Source organism: Cherax quadricarinatus, chromosome 9 (genome assembly GCF_038502225.1).
Source record: "Cherax quadricarinatus isolate ZL_2023a chromosome 9, ASM3850222v1, whole genome shotgun sequence".
Classification (NCBI taxonomy): domain Eukaryota; kingdom Metazoa; phylum Arthropoda; class Malacostraca; order Decapoda; family Parastacidae; genus Cherax; species Cherax quadricarinatus.
Window position 1 is genome coordinate 58,805,435 of NC_091300.1, and position 23,214 is coordinate 58,828,648.

Sequence of the window (23,214 nt, forward strand, 5' to 3'; positions counted from 1 at the left end):
TTGTGACACAGGATTTGCCTTCCAAGAATCCGTGCTGGTTGGCATTTATACTCTTGCTCCGTTCCAGGTGCTAAACCACTCTCCTCCTGATAATCTTCTCCATAACTTTGCATACTATACACGTCAATGACACAGGTCTATAGTTTAGTGCCTCTTTTCTGTCTCCTTTTTTAAAAGTGGGAATTACATTTGCCGTCTTCCATACCTCAGGTAATTGCCCAGTTTCCAGGGACGTGTTGAAGATTGTGGTAAGTGGCACGCACAGCATATCCGCTCCCTCTCTAAGGACCCAAGGGAAGATGTTGTCCGGTCCCATTGCCTTTGAGGTATCGATGTCCCTTAGCAGTTTCTTCACCTCCTCCTCATCTGTATGTATGTCGTCCAACACTTGTTGGTGTATTCCTTGCTGGTGTTCCCATCTGGTCTGTCCCCCAGAGGCCTTCCTGTCTCCACTGTAAATACTTCCTTAAATCTCATGTTGAGCTCCTCACATACCTCTTGATCGTTTCTTGTGAGTTCTCCACCTTCTTTGTCAGCCTTATCACCTGGTCCTTTACTGTTGTCTTCCTCCTAATGTGGCTATACAGCAGTTTCGGGTCAGATTTGACTTTCGATGCTATGTCGTTTTCGTACTGTCGCTGGGCCTCCCTCCCTATCTGTGCATACTCGTTTTTGGTTCTTCTACTAATCTCCTTATTTTCCTGGGTCCTATGCCTCCAGTACCTTTTCCATTCTCTGTTGCACTTAGTTTTTGCCTCCTTACACCTTTGGGTAAACCAAGGACTCGTTTTGGTCTTCCTATTATTTCTGTTTCCCTTGGAAACAAACCTTTCCTCTGCCTCCTTGCACTTTGTTGCCACATATTCCATCATCTCGTTTACTGATTTTCCTAACATTTCTCTGTCCCACTGAACCTCCTGCAGGAAGTTTCTCATACCTGTGAAGTCCCCCCTTTTATAGTTTGGCCTTTTCCCTTCAATTCCTGTTACCTTCTCCACTTGTAACTCTACTATATAATCAAAACTCAGAACCATGTGATCGCTAGCTCCAAGGGGCCTCTCGTAAGTGATGTCCTCAATGTCTGAACTGCTCAGCGTGAACACAAGATCCAGTCTTGCTGGCTCATCCTCCACTCTCTCTCTGGTAGTGTCCCTGACATGTTGATGCATGAGGTTTTCAAGTACCACATCCATCATCTTGGCTCTTCATGTTTCAGAACCCCCATGGGGCTCCAGGTTTTCCCAGTCGATCTCCCTGTGGTTGAAATCGCCCATTACCAGTAACTTTGCTCTGCTCGAGTGAGCTCTTCTTGCCACCTCAGCCAGTGTGTCCACCATCACCCTGTTGTTTTCTTCTTACTCCTCTCTTGGCCTCCTGCAGTTCTGTGGTGGGTTATACATCACTTCAATGACTGCTTTATGTTCTCCTGACTGAATTGTACCTACAATGTAGTCTCTTTCTCCAATCATGTCCATGCCCTCCATTTCCTCCAATTCCCATCGGTTTTTTATGAGCAGTGCAACCCCTCCTCCCCCTCTACTCCTATCTTTCCTTAGGATCTGATGTCCTAAGGAAAGATAGAAGGAGTAGAGGGGAGGAGGGGTTGTGTGTGTGTGTGTGTGTGTGTGTGTGTGTGTGTGTGTGTGTGTGTGTGTGATTTGGGACGAGGAATTAGCCTCTAATCCTGCCAATTTAACTCACTTTGACTGACATTCACTGAACCTCTCACGGGCCCTACCGTACCTGTTCTTTAAGCTGTATATGAAGTCTGCCGCCACCTCCTCCTCCTCTTGTAGTGCTGCAAAAAAAATATTATGAATCATGTTAGGGTAACCTCCGTGGCACGGACAAGAGGTGCCATCCTAACATGAGTCTTACCCGTGATTTGTATGTATGTGTCTGCAAAAAAATATTATTTACAGATCAGTAGTTTAGACTGACAGTTTTATTATTCTCCTCATACCAATGTTATCTCACCTTCAAGGGTCGCATCTGCTAGTGACAGGATGGATAATGAGAACCTTCAAAACTATGATGACACTCCAGGTCAATCTATGGAATAAATTAACAGCAAACATGAAAATAGAAAATACTTTCACGGCGCGCATAACGGAGATTCAATTATTGGGAGCGCTTGAGGTTCCTAAACCTGTATTCCCTGGAACGCAGGAGGGAAAGATACATGATTAAACACCTGGAAAATCCTAGAGGGACTAGTACCGAACTTATCATACTACGAAAGCAGAAGACTTGGAGACGATGCACCATCCCCCAATGAAAAGCAGGGGTGTTACGTTAAGAGACCATTAAGTGTACTGGCCTCCCAGCACACATAAGGGGGATTACCAACAGATGGCAGTCTTCAAGCTGGCACTGGACAAGCACCTAAAGTCAGTTCCGGATCAGCCGGGCTGTGGCTCGTACGTTGGTTTGCGTGCAGCCAGCAGCAACAGCCTGGTTGATCAGGCTCTGATCCACCAGGAGGCCTGGTCTCAGACCGGGCCGCGGGGGCGTTGACCCCCGGAACTCTCTCCAGGTAAACTCCAGGTAATACATTGGGTGGCAGTCAGTAAAAATTATAGACCAGCAATATAAAATTAAAACATAAATAATATTTACCCGTTAATTATAATTATGTTACTATACATATAGAATGAGCGTTCCAAACATTAGTGACATTAGTTAGGCCTCAACTCTACGGAGGTTACAACCCAGGTTTGACTATCTTCTATCAGAGCACTGTGCTACCAATGATGTGTTTCTGCCTCTGATGTGGTTATAGTTACTGTTAGCAAAACTGAGAGCACTGTCCTACCAGTGAAGTGATTACTACTGTTACTGTCACTGTCAGCACCACTGAGGGCAATGTGCTACCACTGATGTGTTTACCACTGTTCGTTATTGTCACTGCTAGCTCCACTGAGAGCGCAGTGTTTCCAGTGATGTATTTGCAACTGTTATGGTCACTGTCAGCACTACTGATAGCACTGTGCACCACGGATTTTTCTACCCTTGTTATTACCCTCTTTACCACTGCTCTTATTTTGACTTCAAACATCCGCGGAGAATGACTCACTCATTCATCCAGAAGAAGCACTCATTCTCCTATATTTAAATATTGAGCATTAGCAGTGTTACCACAACTTTCTGTGTGTCTGTCTGTCTGTCTGTCTGTCTGTCTGTCTGTCTCTGTCTCTGTCTCTGTCTGTCTGTCTGTCTGTCTCTCTCTCTCTCTCTCTCTCTCTCTCTCTCTCTCTCTCTCTCTCTCTCTCTCTCTCTCTCTCTCTCTCTCTCTCTCTCTCTCTCTCTCTCTCTCTCTCTATCTATCTATCTATCTATCTATCTATCTATCTATCTCTCTCTCTATCTCTCTCTCTCTCTCTCTCTATCTCTCTCTCTCTCTCTCTCTCTCTCTCTCTCTCTCTCTCTCTCTCTCTCTCTCTCTCTCTCTCTCTCTCTCTCTCTCTCTCTCTCTCTCTCTCTCTCTCTTTCTCTCTATTTCTCTCTTTCTCTCCCATATTCTCATGCATAACAAATTCACTTACATTCTCAAGAGACTGATTTTCTAAACTTAATACACTAAAATATTCTTGACTTCACGTTCCCAGGTCTCGGGTCTCATGACTCAAGTCCGAGGTTCTAGAATTTAGGTCTGAAAAGCAAGGTAACCTTTGGAACCAACAACAACACAACCAGCTTTCTGCACCTCTGGAACCAACAACACAACCAGCTTTCTGCACCTCTGGAACCAACAACACAACCAGCTTTCTGCATCTTTGGAACCAACAACACAACCAGCTTTCTGCATCTCTGGAAACAACAACACAACCAGCTTTCTGCATCTCTGGAAACAACAACACAACCAGCTTTCTGCACCTCTGGAAACAACAACACAACCAGCTTTCTGCATCTCTGGAAACAACAACACAACCAGCTTTCTGCATCTCTGGAAACAACAACACAACCAGCTTTCTGCATCTCTGGAAACAACAACACAACCAGCTTTCTGCACCTCTGGAACCAAAAACACAACCAGCTTTCTGCACCTCTGGAACCAACAACACAACCAGCTTTCTGCACCTCTGGAACCAACAACACAACCAACTTTCTGCACCTCTGGAACCAAAAACACAACCAGCTTTCTGCACCTCTGGAACCAACAACACAACCAGCTTTCTGCACCTCTGGAACCAAGAACACAACCATCTTTCTGCACCTCTGGAACCAAGAACACAACCAGCTTTCTGCACCTCTGGAACCAACAACACAACCAGCTTTCTGCACCTCTGGAACCAACAACACAACCAGCTTTCTGCACCTCTGGAACCAAAAACACAACCAGCTTTCTGCACCTCTGGAACCAACAACACAACCAGCTTTCTGCACCTCTGGAACCAACAACAAAACCAGCTTTCTGCACCTCTGGAACCAACAACACAACCAGCTTTCTGCACCTCTGGAACCAACAACACAACCAGCTTTCTGCACCTCTGGAACCAACAACACAACCAGCTTTCTGCACCTCTGGAACCAACAACACAACCAGCTTTCTGCACCTCTGGAACCAACAACACAACCAGCTTTCTGCACCTCTGGAACCAACAACACAACCAGCTTTCTGCACCTCTGGAACCAACAACACAACCAGCTTTCTGCACCTCTGGAACCAACAACACAACCATCTTTCTGCACCTCTGGAACCAACAACACAACCAGTTTCGTGGAAACGTTTCTCCAACCAGCGGCGATGTCAGTCCAATACAGAGAAGAATGGTTGAAGATCAGGAGGAGTCAGAGGTAATCAGTCCCTCAGCCTGGAGTCAATATGACCACTGCATCAGTCCAAGATGAGGGACTGATTACCTCGACTCCTGATCTTCAACCATTCTTATCTATATTTGACTGAGAAAGCCATTGGTTGGAGAAACGTGTTTACACTAAAGATACTAAAGTGTTGCACAAGTGTTACACAATTGTTACACAAGTGTTGCACAAGTGTTACACAAGTGTTGCACAAGTGTTACACAAGTGTTGCACATGTGTTGCACAAGTGTTGCACAAGTGTTGCACAAGTGTTGCACAAGTGTTGCGCAAGTGTTGCACAAGTGTTACACAAGTGTTGCACAAGTGTTGCACAAGTGTTGCACAAGTGTTGCACAAGTGTTGCACAAGTGTTATACAAGTGTTGCACAAGTGTTGCACAAGTGTTACACAAGTGTTACACAAGTGTTGCAGAAGTGTTGCACAAGTGTTGCACAAGTGTTACACAAGTGTTGCACAAGTGTTGCAGAAGTGCTACACAAGTGTTGCACAAGTGTTACACAAGTGTTACACAAGTGTTGCACAAGTGTTGCACAAGTGTTACACAAGTGTTGCAGAAGTGTTACACAAGTGTTACACAAGTGTTACACAAGTGTTGCACAAGTGTTACACAAGTGTTGCACAAGTGTTGCACAAGTGTTACATAAGTGTTGCACAAGTGTTGCACACGTATAGCACAAGTGTTGCACAAGTGTTGCACAAGTGTTACACAAGTGTTCCACAAGTGTTACACAAGTGTTGCACAAGTTTTTGCGCAAGTGTTGCACACATGTTGCACAAGTGTTGCACAAGTGCTGCACAATTGTTGGACAAGTGTTACACACGTGTTACACAAATATTACACAAGTGTTGCACAAGTGTTACACAAGTGTTGCAAAAGTATTACACAAGTGTTGCACAAGTGTTACACAAATGTTACTCAAGTGTTACGCAAGTGTTGCACAAGTGTTGCACAAGTGTTACACAAGTGTTACACAAGTGTTACACAAATGTTACACAAGTGTTGCACAAGTGTTTCACAAGTGTTGCACAAGTGTTATACAAGTGTTACACAAGTGTTGCACAAGTGTTACACAAGTGTTGCACAAGTGTTACACAAGTGTTACACAAGTGTTACACAAATGTTACACAAGTGTTGCACAAGTGTTTCACAAGTGTTGCACAAGTGTTATACACAAGTGTTTCACAAGTGTTGCACAAGTGTTGCACAAGTGTTACACAAGTGTTACACAAGTGTTACACAAGTGTTGCACAAGTGTTGCACAAGTGTTGCACAAGTGTTACACAAGTGTTGCACAAGTGTTGCACAAGTGTTACACAAGTGTTACACAAGTGTTACACAAGTGTTTCACAAGTGCTGCACAAGTGTTACACAAGTGTTGCACAAGTGTTACACAAGTGTTGCACAAGTGTTACACAAGTGTTGCACAAGTGTTTCACAAATGTTACACAAGTGTTATGCAAGTGTTGCACAAGTGTTGCACAAGTGTTACACAAGTGTTGCACAAGTGTTGCACAAGTGTTACACAAGTGTTGCACAAGTGTTACACAAGTGTTGCACAAGTGTTACACAAGTGTTGCACAAGTGTTACACAAGTGTTACACAAGTGTTTCACAAGTGTTGCACAAGTGTTGCACAAGTGTTTTACAAGTGTTACACAAGTGTTACACAAGTGTTTCACAAGTGTTGCACAAGTGTTACACAAGTGTTGTACAAGTGTTGCACAAGTGTTGCACAAGTGTTTTACAAGTGTTACACAAGTGTTACACAAGTGTTTCACAAGTGCTGCACAAGTGTTACACAAGTGTTGCACAAGTGTTGCACAAGTGTTACACAAGTGTTGCACAAGTGTTGCACAAGTGTTACACAAGTGTTGCACAAGTGTTGCACAAGTCGTTATTCATCAACCTGTCGGTTCTCTGAAGCATTTATTTACATAAAATAACTAAGATAAAATGAACCATTTATTTACATAAAATAACTAAGATAAAATGAACCATTTATCTACATAAAATAACTAAGATAAAATGAACCATTTATCTACATAAAATAACTAAGATAAAATGAACCATTTATCTACATAAAATAACTAAGATAAAATGAACCATTTATCTACATAAAATAACTAAGATAAAATGAACCATTTATCTACTTAAAATAACTATGATAAAATAAACCATTTATTTACATAAAATAACTACGAAAAAATAAATTCAGATTTGTATAATATTTGGAAAGGAAATTGAAATATTAAAATTTTAAATTTTTATGCCATTTTTCTGGCATTTTGGTTCTGTGTTGATGTGGTCCGACATAGAACGATCTGGCGACTCGAAAAGCGCCGCACCGTAGAGGGAGAGGCCAGAAGCATAGTGAAAGGAGAGCAGAGGTCAGACAAATCGAAGGAGTCAGTGGAAACGTCGGTACCTGAGGAAAGAGCACCAGCAAGAGGTAAAGGGGCAATAGGAGTGTCCGAAGAATGGCCAAAAAACGAGGCAGGGTCAGAATGGAGTGCGGTATCAAGGAGGGGCCCAAGGGTAGTAGGTTCACAGAGTGGGTTCTCCAAGATTAGGTTACTTCTTTCTTTTTGTTTTTAGGAAAAAAGGAAAGAAGAAAAGATAATAAAATAAAAAAAAGAATAAAAATGGGGGAGCGAGGAGGAATAGTTCCTAGAAGGAATGAAAGGTCCAGAAATCTCCCTCCGCACCCAAGAGGACCTCAGCACTGCAAGTAGCGCAGATTAAGCAGGGAACCCGTGCCATACCCTACCCATCATGCCAGTAAACCAGCAATCCGGGATAGCAACCTCACATCTGCGAGCTACCTCGGTGGACAAAAGAGTGGGCGGCCGGATATCCGCCACAAATCATACCTCCTTCGGCCACCACCACCGAAATCCGAAAGGTGGCTTCCAGAGATATACCCGTCGCCCGAAAGACACCCAAAGCCACTCCCCGGAGAGTGATCGGGACATCCCCAGGCGATCCAGATTCCAAGGCAAACTACGCCACCTCCAAGAACTTCAACGGAATGGGATGGACCCTGGTACCCTTCCCCCGACCAAGGAACCAGCATGCCTGTGGGAAGAATCCTACAGGCCAAAAAGGGGAAGGGAATAAAGGAGGGACAGGGAGGAGGAGGAGGAAAGGGAAAAGGGAGGGTAGGGAGGAGGGGATATGGAAGGGGGGATTGGAGGGTAATTAGGTTCGTTCTGAGGAAGGAGACCAACTGGTCTAATTTCTCAGACCAAGAGCCTCTTCACCACGCCAAGGAGCCCCCCTTGAAGAGGACCTCGAGAGATGTGCTCGGTATTATACTCACCCCAAGGTCCTTTTCCTTGAGTGAGGGTTGCAGTCTTTGGCCACCTAGCCTTTACTCTGTCTGCGGTCGTCTTTGCCCTTCCCCGATCTTCATGATTTTGCATTTGGTGGGGTTAAATTTGAGGAGCCAGATGCTGGACCAAGCTGCCAGCTTGTACAAGTAAGCACGTGATCAATAGTTCCAAGGGGTCTATCATATGTGATGTTCTCAATGTCTGAGCTACTCATGGTGAGCACGGGGTCTAGTCTTGCTGGTTCATCCTCTCCTCTCTCTCTGGTAGTGTCTCTAACATGTTAATGCATGAGGTTTTCCAATACCACATCCATCATCTTGGCTCTCTATGTTTTCGGACCCCCATGTGACTCCAGGTTTTCCCAATCAATCTCCTTGAAATTGAAATCACCCATGACTAGTAACTTTGCTCTACTCGTGTGAGCTTTTCTGGCCACTTCAGCTAGTGTGTCCATCATTGTTCTGTTGCTCGCTTCATATTCTTTTCTTTGCCTCCAGCAGTTCTGTTGTGGGTTATACATCACTGCAATGACTACCTTATATCCCCCAGACTGAATTGTACTTACTTTGTAGTCTCTTTCACCAGTTTTGTCATTTTTTTTCCATTTCCTCAAATCCCCATCGGTTTTTAATGAGCACTGCGACTCCTCCCCCTTTGCTCCCTATATCTTTTCTCAGGATCTGATATCTGGGTGGGAAGATTGCTTCTCTTATCTCAGCGAGTTTCGTTTTCGTGACTGCTTGATTTTGTGTGTACTCAACTAATTGTGGTTGCAGAGGTCGAGTCATAGCTCCTTGCCCCGCCTCTTCACTGGTCGTGAATTTTGCCTTTAAAAAAGATGTTCAGAAGAAAGAATCAAGGAAAATAATATTGAAAGCTATTTACAACTGGTGACAAAATTATGACAGTTTTGGAGACATTTACAGTTAGATTTAAGAAATCACTCTTTGATATATCTAGGGTTTTAAAACCTGGGAATACAGTATGGTGCATTGTTATAACAGAATCAGAAGAAATGCCCTTATAATTCAGGCCAGAGTCAAAGGAATAGCTACTATTTCCTACGACGTAGACTCCAGCACCGAATTCCCAACAAAGGCATTCTCATGGCTTACACTGTATCAGACTTCGGTATAATGGTATCCTCCACTAGGACATAAGATCTAGATACATCAGGGAATATAAAGGAGGGACCAGGAAAGTGCTTTTAATATTTTCCATAAGCCCATACAGTGAACCAACAAAGAAAGGACACCATAAATATATTGTACACAGTAGAGCATTATATTAGACAGTTTTATTTGGCATGTTTTGGTTATTGCACTATTGAAAAATTGCAGCACAGTTCTATACAACACTTCGTAAAATTAATTTAACACGGCTCGGTTTGCGGGAGGGGATAAAATCTGGAGCACCTGCGGGATACTTCCCCAACTCAAGCCTCTGCCTGACTGTGAGTTAGACCACTGAGTCAACGGGTAATTGAGTTTAGATCTTTTAATTGCCATATCTTGTATTTGCCAAGCAATCATAGCTGGGAAAAGTTACGGCCTTCTTTAGTTAATTCTTTCACTGGTTTTCCCTTGCTAGAGAGTCAGGCTCAGGAAATTGTTCAGCTGGCAAGGAGATTACCAGATGATGGTTATGAAGATATGAAGATGTGAATAAGCTCTTGTAAGATGATAATGATGAAACCATACCACGGGTGGGGTTTGAACCTGCGGTCAGACAGTCTCAAAACTTCAGACCGTCGCGTTAGCCAGCTGGCCCAGTGGCTAACGCGACGGTCTGGGGTTTTGAGACTCTGATCGCGGGTTCAAACCCCACCTGGGGTATTGTTTGTTTGCAATCGTGTCATTACGATTTCGTGAGTGACGATGATGAAGACAGGATTCCAGAGGAAATGTTGGCAGAGATCAATGCACAGATACAAGGGAGCCACATAACAGTTAATATTTCAGCAGTTACGTGAGCAGTTCCATGTTGCTACTGAACTAGCAGACTTATTCACTGAAGAGAACTCTGACAAATCTAGAAGTAGTAATTTGAAACAGCGTCTAGACCAGCTGATGATGCCTTACCATCAGCTGTATAATGAATTGCAGGGGAAAAGAGCCCAGAGATCCATTACAGAATTTATGCACACTCCAATACAACCATCGACTTTAATACCAGAACTTCTACCATCCACTTCTGCCGACAACCAACAACCATCCACCTCAGCCCAGTAGGGCCAAACCATGCATCTCAATACAGTGTTGTAGTAGCAACTAACCAGTATTATAATGGTACTTAGTGGAGTGGAGTGACTTTCATTAGTTTCTTTTTCTTGAAATACGAGACGTTACTGTGAATTTCATATAACCTGTAGTTACCAGCGGTCGCAATATACACAACGAGAAGCAATTATTACTACAGAAAAAGCGTCCTTCCTCCAAAATTTGCACCAGTCAACTATAGTGATAATATAGCATTTATTGTGGTGGAGACGGAAAAAACAAAAATAGAAAAGCCAGATACAGCGATTGATAAACAAAGAGGTCGACTGTACGTCATTGTAGGAGCTGCCAGATATCACCGGCTCTTCAACACGAAAGTTATACTTCTGTATCAGTCAAATCACATATTACGCGGGTAGATAATTTCCAGTAGATCCTTCATGTGTTAGCTCAAATCACCGACCAGTATGTTTTAAATAAGTGACCCACTGATCAGAGCAGATCGACTGGTCCGAACCCTTGACTGGTCCGAACCCTTGACTGGTCCGAACCCTTGACTGGTCCGAACCCGGGACTGGTTTCAAACAGTTTCGTTGGACAATAAAGCAGACTGTAAACGGATGGGTTTGTAGGCGCCCTTATAAACACAAACATTAAAAATCAGGAACGTGACGGTAAGCTGTCCAATATACAAAAAGAGTTAGAAACAGAAATACAAATAGCTAGAGCTTCATTTAAGGTTATTAATATAATATTCAAGAGGTTGCTAGTAGAATTGCAGTAAATCAACCATTCAAATCATTATGAAGCTGTGTGTAGTCTGTGGTCAGTCAAACAAACGGGCTTCCACATGGATAAATTGTCATTTTTGTGGAAATTGGTGTCACGCTCCTTGTGCAGATATCCCAGAACTAGCTACAAGCAGTATTAAAACAGAGAAGTGTTTTTGGGTATGCCCAAATGAGGAAAATCTGTGGACTAAAATCACAAGGGTATTAAAAGAGGATAACATCAAAGCTGCTTTCATAGAAAACCTGGAAGCTTTCTACAACAGATGGGAACATAAAAAGTCTGGGCTGAATGGTACTGCCCTTGATACTGGCCATGTAGTCACAAACTGTAAGGCTGGAGGTGATGTCCTGGTAGTCAGTAAATGTGGGGCTGATAGTGCTGTCCTGGGAGACAGTAATGGTGAAGCTGGAGGTGCTGTCCTGGGAGACAGTAATGGTGAAGCTGGAGGTGCTGTCCTGGGAGACAGTAATGGTGAAGCTGGAGGTGCTGTCCTGGGAGACAGTAATGGTGAAGCTGGAGGTGCTGTCCTGGGAGACAGTAATGGTGAAGCTGGAGGTGCTGTCCTGGGAGACAGTAATGGTGAAGCTGGAGATACTGTCCTGGGAGACAGTAATGGTGAAGCTGGAGATTTTGTCCAGGTAGTCGGGAATTATACGCAGGAAGGAATACATATAAATGACCTCATAGAGGACAGGAGCCATAGTAGGGAAACAAGTGTAGTCAAAGATAAGATAAAACCAATATTGCAAACTAGAAATACCGCAGGAAATAGCAAACAAGAGGACTCCAATAGCAATAGTGAGGATAAATTACCAAAAACAACTGGTGGGAGCTCCATTGTTGGTGCTAGGGAGGATAGGAATAAGACAGGGAAACATGCACCAACAGCGAATACAGTCACAGAAACCCAAGGCAAACGGAAACCAAGCCTGTGCACATACTATGCACTTGGTATCTGCTGGCATGGGAAATCTGGAAAAACAGATGGGACATGCAACTATGACCACCCTAGAAAATGTCATGCCCATATGACAACAGGAAAATGCAAACTCCCTTCCTGTAAGCTTTTTCACCCTGAAATGTGTACCTCTTCAGTACTGGAAAGACTGTGCTATAACTTAAATTGCCAGGCATACCATCTAAAGGGGACAAAAAGATACAAAACATCCAGGCCATGGGAAAACCTGGGTAGCCACAGCCACTCAAGAGGGAGAGGTTTTTTAGTGCCAGGAAGGAAAAAAAACTGGCAGGAAATGGCAGAAATCGTACACCAAATCCAGTCATTCCTGGAGTGGAACCACAGTCGATGGGCTCCACTCCAAACCAACAGATACAGATACTAATGCCGGAAAAAAATTCCCCCCCAGTACCAACAATACCACCAGTCCGATAACATTCTTCTTTGCAAATATACAGGGTCTAAAGCCAGCAACAAACAACAAAATACCTTTCATCCGTGGACTGCTTGCAGAGGCAAAGGCAATGTTCGCGGCTTTCACTGAGACCCACATAAAGGATCACTTGGACAACGAAATATGGATCCCAGGTTACAACCTATACAGATGTGACAGAGTGAACAGGCAAAAGGGGGGGGGGGTTGGCCTGTACATTGCAGAGTCACTTGTTTGCACAGAACTGCTTAATGCCTCAAATGACGTAGTGGAAGTTTTAGCAGTAAAGGTCGAGAACCAAAACCTAGTCATTGTGGTAGTCTACAAGCCTCCGGATGCAACATCCCAGCAATTCCAGGAACAGCTGTTAAAAATTGACCACTGTCTGGAAAATCTTCCAGCTCCTGCACCCAACATCTTGCTCCTGGGGGATTTCAACTTAAGGCACCTAAAATGGAGGAATATAGCAAATAATATTGTTGCAGTAATAACACCAGGAGGCAGCTCTGATGAAAACTCACACTCACACGAGCTTTTAAATCTCTGCACAAAATTCAATTTAAACCAGCAAATAATAGAGCCTACTAGACTGGAGAATACACTAGACCTCATCTTCACTAACAATGATTATCTGATAAGAAATGTCACCATATCAAAAACAATATACTCAGATCACAACATAATTGAGGTTCAGACATGTATGCGTGGAGCCCCAGACCGACAAAATGAGACTAGTCACGAGGGAGCATTCACCAAATTCAACTTCAATAACAAAAACATAAAGTGGGACCAAGTAAACCAAGTCCTAACCGATATAAGCTGGGAAGATATACTAAGCAACACAGACCCAAACTTATGCCTAGAACAGATTAACTCGGTGGCACTCGATGTATGCACAAGGCTTATTCCTCTAAGAAAAAGGAGGAGTAGATGTAAAATAGAAAGAGACAGGCGCTCCCTTTACAGGCGACGGAAAAGAATAACAGAGCGGCTAAAAGAGGTCAATATATCTGAAATGCGCAGGGAGACACTGGTCAGAGAAATAGCAAGCATCGAACTTAAGCTAAAAGAATCCTTTAGGAGTCAGGAATCGCGGGAAGAACTAAAAGCCATAAATGAAATCGAAAGAAACCCAAAGTATTTCTTCTCCTATGCCAAATCAAAATCGAGAACAACGTCCAGTATTGGGCCCCTACTTAAACAAGATGGGTCCTACACAGATGACAGCAAGGAAATGAGTGAGCTACTCAAGTCCCAATATGACTCAGTTTTTAGCAAGCCGCTAACCAGACTGAGAGTCGAAGATCAAAATGAATTTTTTATGAGAGAGCCACAAAATTTGATTAACACAAGCCTATCCGATGTTATCCTGACGCCAAATGACTTCGAACAGGCGATAAATGACATGCCCATGCACTCTGCCCCAGGGCCAGACTCATGGAACTCTGTGTTCATCAAGAACTGCAAGAAGCCCCTATCACGAGCCTTTTCCATCCTATGGAGAGGGAGCATGGACACGGGGGTCGTCCCTCAGTTACTAAAAACAACAGACATAGCCCCACTCCACAAAGGGGGCAGTAAAGCAACAGCAAAGAACTACAGACCAATAGCACTAACATCCCATATCATAAAAATCTTTGAAAGGGTCCTAAGAAGCAAGATCACCACCCATCTAGAAACCCATCAGTTACACAACCCATGGCAACATGGGTTTAGAACAGGTCGCTCCTGTCTGTCTCAACTACTGGATCACTACGACAAGGTCCCTAAATGCACTAGAAGACAAAAAGAATGCAGATGTAATATATACAGACTTTGCAAAAGCCTTCGACAAGTGTGACCATGGCGTAATAGCGCACAAAATGCGCGCTAAAGGAATAACAGGAAAAGTCGGTCGATGGATCTATAATTTCCTCACTAACAGAACACAGAGAGTAGTCGTCAACAGAGTAAAGTCCGAGGCAGCTACGGTGAAAAGCTCTGTTCCACAAGGCACAGTACTAGCTCCCATCTTGTTCCTCATCCTCATATCCGACATAGACAAGGATGTCAGCCACAGCACCGTGTCTTCCTTTGCAGATGACACCCGAATCTGCATGACAGTGTCTTCCATTGCAGACACTGCAAGGCTCCAGGCGGACATCAACCAAATCTTTCAGTGGGCTGCAGAAAACAATATGAAGTTCAACGATGAGAAATTTCAATTACTCAGATATGGTAAACATGAGGAAATTAAATCTTCATCAGAGTACAAAACAAATTCTGGCCACAAAATAGAGCGAAACACCAACGTCAAAGACCTGGGAGTGATTATGTCGGAGGATCTCACCTTCAAGGACCATAACATTGTATCAATCGCATCTGCTAGAAAAATGACAGGATGGATAATGAGAACCTTCAAAACTAGGGAGGCCAAGCCCATGATGACACTCTTCAGGTCACTTGTTCTATCTAGGCTGGAATATTGCTGCACTCTAACAGCACCTTTCAAGGCAGGTGAAATTGCTGACCTAGAAAATGTACAGAGAACTTTCACGGCGCACATAACGGAGATAAAACACCTCAATTACTGGGAGCGCTTGAGGTTTCTAAACCTGTATTCCCTGGAACGCAGGAGGGAGAGATACATGATTATATACACCTGGAAAATCCTAGAGGGACTAGTACCGAACTTGCACACGAAAATCACTCACTACGAAAGCAAAAGACTTGGCAGACGATGCACCATCCCCCCAATGAAAAGCAGGGGTGTCACTAGCGCGTTAAGAGACCATACAATAAGTGTCAGGGGCCCGAGACTGTTCAACTGCCTCCCAGCACACATAAGGGGGATTACCAACAGACCCCTGGCAGTCTTCAAGCTGGCACTGGACAAGCACCTAAAGTCAGTTCCTGATCAGCCGGGCTGTGGCTCGTACGTTGGTTTGCGTGCAGCCAGCAGCAACAGCCTGGTTGATCAGGCGCTGATCCACCAGGAGGCCTGGTCACAGACCTGGCCGCGGGGGCGTTGACCCCCGAAACTCTCTCCAGGTAAACTCCAGGTAAATAATCATCCACATACACCAGTACCCGCAATTTAAGGTAATACCATTACTTCTGTTGTATTTGTAGTCTTAAGCACTAAAAACGTAATATTTCACGACAATGAACTACAATTGCATATTCACTGTTTCTTCAATTACATATTCACTATTTCTACAAGTTAATACTGTTTCTCCAAGAGGGTAAAAAAAAAAAAAAGTTGTTTGGCTTTTTGGGGGTTCCAAGGAACATAACCCTATTTTTCCCATAAGTTCTTCATTTTATCTAACACGGTTTTACCTAACACGACATCTTCAGAAACCTAACTACCATATAATATAACGGTCTTCTGTATATTGCTTCCTCATATAATTTTATATTGTTTGTTTTCATTAATAGTTAAAATGAAAATTTCATATTTTATATTACTATTATTTGACTTAAATATTTACCCAGTGTATGTAAGTAGGATGTAACAACTCCTTCGCTCATAGTGCTCGTTAGAGGAGAGTTATGAGTGGCTGCCAATGCTGCTAACTACCTGCTCACTTGTTTTCCAGTTTTTGCCAGGCTCCAAGTGGTACAAGTAATCTGACATTGGATCTGCAGGGCCCCCTCCTCTTTTTTTTCTCTCTCTCTTGCTGTTCCTGATGATGGTAACAACTCCAGCTCTGCTCTATCTGGGAGACAGCTGTTCTCCTCAGCTCTAGTCATTTAGACTTTGTTTTTGGTTGAGTATGTCTCTGCTGGTGAGCCTGGACATTTATCTCACAACACTTTGCAACTCTGGTTATAGAGCATTGCTTAGACATTGTGATATTTGACTTTTCAGAGGTTATGTATCTTGGAGACACTATATCTCTGGCCCCAAGGTCAACTCTTGACCTACATTTAATCTGGCATCTATGTACTGTTGTAGTTGGGTGATTGGAAATGTTGAACTCAGTTTCAGCAGCTCCTAGCATTTCTATCACCGCTGATGGTGAGTCTTTTTCACGTCTAATGATAGAATATGTTGGTTCTCTCCCTAGAACCAAACTAGGAAAACAAAAATTGTTTACTACTGTGGACACAATGACATGCAATTTCTGACATGCAATGCCTGATAAAAGAGTTGACTTACAACTTGGACGGAGGTGAAGTATACCTGGACGACTTAATGGAACAATACTTGACATTCACTACACTACATCTCTGTGAACTTGGCTAAGTGTAGTTTTGGGCAAGCCAAGAATACACGCCTCGGTTTTTGCATCGGTCAAGGTGAGGTTGCTCCCATTGATGCAAAGGTTTGTGTTATCTCTGCGTTTCCAGTGCCACAAGATAGGAAGAGATTTCTTGGTGTGGCTGGTTATTACCAAAGGTTTTACCCTAGATATTATCAAGTCTCTGCTCTTCTTACTGAACTTACCAGCAGGAAACTCGGGCATCATTGGTCTCATGATTGTGACTAGTCGTTCGTTAGATTAAAGCATTTCCTATACTCTGCTCCTGACTTGAAGAGCCCTAGCTTTAGCAAATCCTTTTTCTTACATATAGAAGTGAGAGGTTATGCAGTGGGTGCTGGGATTCTATAGAAGTCGTCAACCACTGACACATTCCATCCTATATGATACTTTTCCTTTAAACTCAAACGTCACCAGAAAATCTGTGCTACGTCTGAGAAAAGAGCCATTAGCTCTGGTGGTAGCATTAGAGTATTTTAAGGTATATTAGGGCATTTCTCAATTTTAATTTGCATTATTCTCAGTCCACAACCCTCTTACATTAATACTATGAAATAAAAAAAATGCTAGGATAAAGTGATGGGCTCTCTGTATCCAGCCTTATGCTATTAGTATTAATCATATCAGTGGTGGTTGTAATATCATAGCAGATACTATCTCGCGTCCTTGACTGCAACTGAGAAAATATAATTAATGCAGTTTTGGTGCCCAGGTACTTGTTTGCTTGTTATGTGCTGCATTCATTAAATTACGTGAAGAAACTTAAGCACTCAGCCCACTACACTATTCATTGTGCTCATTGAAAGAGAGCTTGGATTGGCTGCCAACGCTTCTAACTACCTGCTCACTTGTTTCGCAGTTCGTGCCATGATCCAGCTTGTATAAGTAACTTGACATCAGAATTGTAGGCCTGCTTGTCTGTTTCTCGTTGTTCTTGATGGTGGTAACACCTCCATCTCTTCTCTGGGAAAATGCTGATCTCCTCAGCTCGTATTATTTAGAGTTTGTTTTTGATAGAGTATGTCTGATGGTTAAGCAGGACATGCATCTCGTAGCTCTGTGCAACTCTGTTCGCAGAGCATTATTTAGACTTGGTGACATTTGAAGTTTTTAGAGGTTGTGCATCTTAGAGACACTATACCTCTGGTCCTGGGTTCAACTTTCAACCAACACTTGTTCTGACATCTACATATTGTCGTAGTTTGGAAATTGGAATTGCTGAACTCAGTTTCAGTAATAAGGGAGTTTAGTTTTTTTCAGAAAGGTCTGCTGAAGGTTAGGGTCGTTTTGTACTCACTGATTCCTTTCCTGATGCTGTGTTGTTCACTGCTGCTCTGAACAGTGATTGGGTCGACGTACTGTTAAAGCAAGATGTTTGATTACCTCGATGTTTCAGAAATTAGCTTATTGAGGGACTTCTTGTTGTCATTCACATTCTAAGTCTTCGTTGAGGCAATATGAATACATACTGAGAATATACCCAAAACACACACACACACTATTTGTCTTGTACTTATAAGTACGTCTCATCATAGCGACGTGATGAAAATTACACATGTGCAACAACTGGGTATCTTTATTATAGATATTTTGCCAACCAGCCTATAAATTTCTTTCTTCTGCCCTATTGTTAATCTATTTTGGATCATTTATATTCGATCTCCTTTCTCTAAGAGTAATGTTTTTTGGGCAGCATGTATAGTGTTTAGAAAACTCTCATATTGATAATTCTCTTTGATACCCCGGTCCACAGATGATAGTTATTCTTTAAACCAACTATAATCTAATCTACTAAGCAAAAATCTGGGACTGTCACTGAATTATCCTTATTATCATATTTCCAATCGATGTTACCCAATCCAGTTAACTGTCCAAACATAGATCTACGTTCTCTCGCCCAACGCTCCTAATATTTACAAAAATATTTTTTTTTAATGCAGAGGGAATTTTTCTACGTGTAACAGGATAAAGAAAATTAAGGTCAGTAATTACCGAGATATATGGCTGTGAAGTTATCCTTTGACGCTCAACTGGCGGCATCATGGAGCACTGCCACTTGCAGAAATGTTACATATATCGTTTTTTTTCTATTTTTTCTCAGTTTTCATGGTATGATAGTTATGTTTTATAGTAGATCTTTTGATTTCATAGTCAGCTAATGTTGAGCCACGAATATTATATACGAAATTATTAATCATACTGTTACAAATACTCATGAACACACTTATATGTGATTTTATACACCTGACTGAATCACATTATGTTATCTACAAATATATACAAGGTATTTACATGCCCCAGTTATGTTTCTTGAACTCCACGATTGTATGATACTCCATGAAACATGGATTCATACAGCGTACCACCCTACACTGGTGACACATGAATCGTGTATCCTTCTGCTGTTGGGGTCGTTTGCTGGTGTTAGCACGCAACACACTTTTTCTGAGAATACTTCATTTTTAGGGTAGACGGTACTGGTATCAGATAGTGACAGTGAGGATTCGGTCTGACAGCTCCCCCACTGGTTGTGGTTGGGGGACGGGTCGCTGTTGAGAGGCAGGTGCAGGTGTGGTACTATACTTTTTTTACTGTCTGCTTTATGACATTCAAGGTGAATTTTGCATAATGAACTCGTTTTTCACTCTTTATTTCGTACATATTGAAGCCATTGAGCATTGTAATGTCTACAAAGTGGAAAAACACTTTTATGTACCAAGTGCGACTCCTACGCACACAGTCAACGAACTCTATCATGTCACACTTGTCGACTAGTCGCGTATTGATCGTGTAATCGACGACAGCAGCTAGCTTAACAATGCATTCATTGGTGTCCATGTTTACTTTGTACCATCTCGTTTCTGTGGATGGTTGACAGCAACGTCACGTCCCGTTCGCCATGCCACGTCAGGCCATGATGTCATTGGCATGAAACGCTGGCACTGCACCTTCATCATTGCCTGCAGTGAACGTTGACATGTTTTCTATTTCTTCTCACTGTTCAGCATATATCAGTATTGTTCACACAGAGAAAATCAGTGAGAATAGGGCTTGTATATCAGTTGCCTTTGTAGAGTGTATGACTCTTGCCAATGTATGGTTCCATCATCTTGTGAACAACATTACCAGAAATGTCCAACATCTGCCTGTCATCATCGAGTGTGTTTCTCTCCGTGTAGACAATGACATCCAGCACAACAGCGATTAAGCTTGCTCTCTATGTATTGTTTGATTGACAGTCGTTCCTTGAACAGAATCAAGGACTCGTTGACAAGAATGTTCTTGATGGGATAAAAGTAGGAACCGAATTTCTGCTTCATATGCATAAACACTTCCCTGATTTTGTATAAGTCATTTCTGTTGAACATGTTCCTCTCTGAGAAGTGCAACATTCGTAGCAACAGAGTGAATCTGTTGCAGGTAAGGAGGTCACGGAAGACAAGCATAAACGTGACAGTGACAAGAAATAAATAAATAAATTTCAGCCACAGTTGTATATTTCCATCTGTGCAGCCGTCATTCTGCAACCTCTGTGTTGTCCAATATATAGCGGTAGTAATTGCTCGTCTGGGTGACAATCAAGTTTACCATTGGCTCATCAAAGTATAATTGGAAATAGTCTAACTCTGTTAACTCATTCTTGATGGGACATTCTGTGATGATGCCACTTCCACTGGCATCAAAATCGAAAGGATGTACTTTATGTTCAGTTCTATTCAAGGTCAGATGGTGTAGGGTGGACCAGTGACATGGGGCGTGGGGGAGCAGTCAGAGGGAAGGGAGTGGAGGCAGCACATGGTTAAGGGGCTGCCTGGCTGTCATTTGTCTGCCCGTCCATCGTGCCATGCTGTTAGGGCGGCCCGGTGGCCTGGTGGCTAAAGCTCTCGCTTCACACACGGAGGGCCCGGGTTCGATTTTCGGCGGGTGGAAACATTTTGACGCGTTTACTCACACCTGTTATCCGGTTCACCTTGCAGCAAATAGGTACCCGAGTGCTAATCGACTGGTGTTTTACCTGGAGTTTACCTAGAGAGAGTTCCGGGGATCAACGCCCCCGCGGCCCGGTCTGTGAACAGGCCTCATGGTGGATCAGGGCCTGATCAACCAGGCTGTTATTGCTGGCTGCACGCAATCCAACGTACAAGCCACAGCCCGGCAGGTCAGGTACCGACTTTAGGTGCTTGTCCAGTGTCTGCTTGAAGACAGCCAGGGGTCTATTGGTAATCCCACTTATGTATGCTGGGAGGCATTTGAACAGTCTTGGGCCCCTGACACTTACTGTGTTGTCTCTTAAAGTGCTAGTGACACCCCTGCTTTTCATTGGGGGATATTGCATCGTCTGCCGAGTCTTTTGCTTTCGGAGAGAGTGATTTTCTTGTGCAAGTTTGGTACTAGTTCCTCTAGGATTTTCCAGGTGTATATAATAATGTATCTCTCCCGCCTGCATTCCAGGGAGTACAGGTTCAGGAACTTCAAGCGCTCCCAGTAACTGAGGTGTTTTATCTCAGTTATGTGCGCCGTGAAGGTTCTCTGTACATTTTCTAGGTCAGCAATTTCACCTGCCTTGAAAGGTGCTGTTAGTGTGCAGCAATATTCCAGCCTAGACAGAACATGCGACCTGAAGAGTGTCATCATGGGCTTGGCATCCCTAGTTTTGAAGGTTCTCATTATCCATCCTGACATTTTTCTAGCAGATGCAATTGATACAATGTTATGGTTTTTGAAGGCGAGATCCTCCGACATGATCACTCCCAGGTCTTTGACGTTAGTTTGTCGCTCTATTATGTGGCTGGAATTTGTTTTATACTCTGATGAAGTTTTAATTTCCTCATGTTTACCATATTGGAGTAATGGAAATTTCTCATAGTTGAACTTCATATTGTTTTCTGCAGCCCACTGAAAGATTTGGTTGATGTCCGCCTGAAGTCTTGCAGTGTCTGCAGTGGAAGACACTGTCATGCAGATTCGGGTGTCATCTGCAAAGGAAGACACAATAATCATGGTGCTGTAGCAGTAATCTGAAACCAAGACAACAGTGCCTACATCCTTGTCTATGTCAGAAATGAGGATGAAGAACAAGATGGGAGCGAGTACTGTGCCTTGTGGAACAGAGCTTTTCACCGTAGCTGCCTCAGACTTTACTCTGTTGACTACTACTCTTTGTGTTCTATTTGTGAGGAAATTATAGATCCATCTACCAACTTTTCCTGTTATTCCTTTAGCACGCATTTTGTGCGTTATTACGCCATGGTCACACTTGTCGAAGGCTTTTGCGAAGTCTGTGCATATTACATCTGCATTCTTTTTGTTTTCTAGTGCATCTAGGACCTTGCGGTAATGATCCAGTAGTTGTGACAGACAGGAGCGACCTGCTTTAAACCCATGTTGCCCTGGGTTGTGTAATTGATGGGTATCTAGATTGGTGGCGATCTTGTTTCTTAGGACCCTTTCAAAGAGTTTTATGATATGGGATGTTAGCACTATCGGTCTGTAGTTCTTTGCTATTGCATTACTGCCCCCTTTGTGGAGTGGGGCTATGTCTGTTGTTTTTAGTAATTGTGGGACGACCCCCGTGTCCATGCCTCCTCTCCATAGGATGTTGAAAGCACGTGATAGGAGTTTACTGCAGTTCTTGATGAACACGGAGTTCCATGAATCTGGCCCTGGGCAGAGTGCATGAGCATATCATTTATCTCCTGTTCGAAGTCATTTGGCGTCAGGATAACATCAGATAGATTTGTGTTTACCAAATTCTGTGGCTCTCTCATAAAAAATTCACTTAGATCTTCGACTCTCTGTATGGTTAGCGGCTTGGTAAAAACTGAGTCATATTGGGAATTGAGTAGCTCACTCACTTCCTTGCTGTCATCTGTGTAGGACCCATCTTGTTTAACTAGGGGCCCAATACTGGATGTTGTTCTCGACTTTGATTTGGCATAAGAAAAGAAATACTTTGGATTTCTTTAGATTTCATTTATGGCTTTTAGTTCTTCCTGCGATTCCTGACTCCTATTAGATTCCTTTAGCTTTAGCTCGATGTTTGCTATTTCTCTGACCAGTGTCTCCCTACGCATTTCAGATATATTGGCCTCTTTTAGCCGCTCTGGTATTCTTTTCCGTTGCCTGTAAAGGAAGTGCCTCTCTCTTTCTATTTTACATCTACTCCTCCTTTTTCTTAAAGGAATATGCCTTGAGAATACATCTAGTGTCACAGTTTTAATCTGTTCGAGGTATAAGTTGGGGTCCGTGTTGCATAGTCTATCTTCTCAGCTTATATCATTTAGGACTTGGTTTACTTGGTCCCAGTTTGTGTTCTTGTTATTGAAGTTGAATTTGGTGAAGGCTGCCTCATGACTGATCCCATTTTGTTGGTCTGGGGCTCCGCGCATACATGTGGGTCGCATCATGG